Raw genomic sequence first — 2,618 nt, 5'->3', positions numbered from 1 at the left:
GATAAACACGTTTAGATTGAATGGTAATTTATAATTAGTCACAAGAACGTCGAATCTGAATCACTTGAAAAAAACACGGGGGTGCTTAACTTTTTTCCAGGTGTATATATGTGTGCAGAACAGTGCCATTGTTTTATTTGGTGGAAAATAATGTCTAATTATAAAGAGTAGAGACATGGCAACAAGTATAGACAGCCTTAATGGTTGAATGTTTCAGACTTAAACACATTCCATCATCTAGAAAATAATCACAGATTTGCTGATGATGGAATGTGTGTAATTACAAAACCTTCAACTATTAAAAATGTTTCCAATTGTTACGGTGTAATTTCTTTTGAAACTTCTGTCAAGAAATTATTTACAAACATGCTTCAATAAAACACTACATTTTTAAATTGGGAAGTTCATCGATTATATTCACAGTTGTTACACAACAGTTTTTTTTAATTTTCCCAACAACCAAATCCCTAAAGTGACCTCTGTTATTGTCTTCTTGTACAATGATGGTGTAACGAAGCCTTTGGGAGAAAAACACACTCGTTAGTGAGACTTTTAACAATTCAAAGTACATCTTTGGAGTTGTTATCCATGGAATCCTCTTATGTACCACAATCTTTAAATTGTATTTTCTATTTACACTGAGTTCTTGGAGGGATCTGTCTTTGTAGACTGTGCAGCTCAGAAAGTCTAAGGATCAAACCATTACATGTTACTGAACATGTTCATCTCTATCAGCCATTGGGAGAATCACAGGTTTAACAGTTAACCCTGATAGTTAGTTAAGGGTAGGCGGCATGTGCTGCTGATTGGCTGCACTCCTATTTGTCATCCGTTCAAAATTAAGAGGAGCTATGAACCTGGCCATCCAGCTCCTGTCACATAGTGCTGTTCAGGTTGAAAATGCCAAATACTTTGTGCACACGTTTTTGGAGCATATTTCATCTATCAATTTTCTGTGAACAATGATGTGATACACTTTCAATAAATCACAGTGAGATCAGTGTATTTATGTTGCTATGGTGGTCTTCCTGCTACACGTTTATTATTCCACAGAAATTTTGGGACCGTGAGTGCATTGTAAGAGTTATAACTAAGTTCCATTATTCGATTAGAGTTGGCAGTAGGTGCTATTAACTGGTTGTGGACAGCTAACGCAAGTCCTACGATTAAACTAAGTCGTGTGAAAAAACAAGAATAAAATTAGTCCAAAAATGTAACTAGAACAGAAAATCTGATATTAATTAAGAATATATGACGTAAACTAAATGGATACGTCTAACACCATATTTGTTTAAGTGACAGTCAGAAGTAGGATTTACAGTGGATTTAAATACATTATTCAATCATTTATAGAAAATACTCTGTACAGAAGGCAAAATCAAAGTGAAAAAAGTTGTTTTTTTTTCAGATATTTACGAAAGCTTTTCCTGAAAATGTATGAGAGAATTTTCTGTCAAAATTCGTTAAATAAAACGTTGTTGTATCGTAAATTGACAATAACTGCACAATAAAAGTTGTAAATAAAGTGCACTGCAAAAAAATATTTGTGTGTGTGTGTGTGAAGTTGCGATGTAGGTTGCCTAGTGTTAATACTCAACTCGTAACGTTTGTAGCAGGCTCAGAAGTATTTTTGTACAACGAATGCCCTCAATTCTACACGTACGATTAAATATTTCATCCTCTGGTATCGCTTACATGGCCTGTTTTAAATCAACACGTTACTTCTAAGAAGAAGAAAAAGTATATCACAGTTTGTTTTTCATACTGGCCTTCACCCTAATTAGAACATAAAATCGAACTGATTTTCATTGTTTTTAAAAACGTAAGATTAACTTTTAAAGTTTTACTCTATTTATTCCATTTTCTCACTTATTGATAGTGATACATTTACTCATTCCATTACATACATTTTGCTTTATTATTTATGACTTGTTAGGGGTCAGTTAATTTAGAATTGTAACACGTGTGGATAAAGCGTCATAAAGAAGAGCTGCATTCAAGGCCGTAACTATGTCTAATGACGCCCTGCGTGACACATAAATTCAGCGCCCTTTAACCCCCCCCCCAAAATCTTATTATTGTAAATATTTATAATACATTATATAAGATATTATAGTCATTACAAAGTATAAGTTTGAAATATATATACATCGTGTGGACATTCAGTTTATCCTTCAGCACAGTTTTAGTTATCACTATTACCAGTCACTGAATTCTTAGTAAACAAGTAGAAGCTAAACGTACGTGATTTCCGAGTAGTCGACTGTTTGCACACGTTCAACAGGCACTATGGAGCTGTTCATCCCATCTGCAAAGGCTGCAGGCAACCAGCCATTAGTACACTTTGTTAGTCCATCAGGGAATCTGAGCCCTCCTTCGAGTTAGCGCCCAGTGCGAACACCTTAACCACCAGGCCAAGCCTTCAGAGATCTTCAACATATTTCAAACACACCTAGTTCACACGGAAATAATAAAAAAATTTGTTCGACCATTGACGAAAATTTTGTCCAGTGATGAAGGTGACATAGTATTTTTGTATTTAAACGGCGCCGAAGACGAAAATATCAAGAGTATTTGGTTGCACCCCTCAACACTGGACTCAATCAAGGCGCAGAAAA

The 2,618-nt window shown here is 35.0% G+C and overlaps 1 long non-coding RNA gene across 1 annotated transcript in view; it reads right to left on the bottom strand.

Annotated features, from left to right (window-relative positions):
- The window catches only part of LOC111087692, a 14,258-nt gene extending 11,665 nt beyond the window's left edge, over positions 1-2,593 (bottom strand). Inside the window, exon 1 of the long non-coding RNA XR_002612348.1 lies at positions 2,245-2,593. This is a non-coding gene — a long non-coding RNA (uncharacterized LOC111087692). The remainder of the gene's footprint in view (positions 1-2,244) is intronic.
- Positions 2,594-2,618: the final 25 nt, after the last annotated feature.

This window comes from Limulus polyphemus, unplaced genomic scaffold, assembly GCF_000517525.1.
Source record: "Limulus polyphemus unplaced genomic scaffold, Limulus_polyphemus-2.1.2 Scaffold2479, whole genome shotgun sequence".
NCBI classification, from domain to species: Eukaryota; Metazoa; Arthropoda; class Merostomata; order Xiphosura; family Limulidae; genus Limulus; species Limulus polyphemus.
The sequence above is the reverse complement of the archived record's forward strand: the minus strand, read 5'-3'. Positions and strand labels throughout refer to the sequence as shown.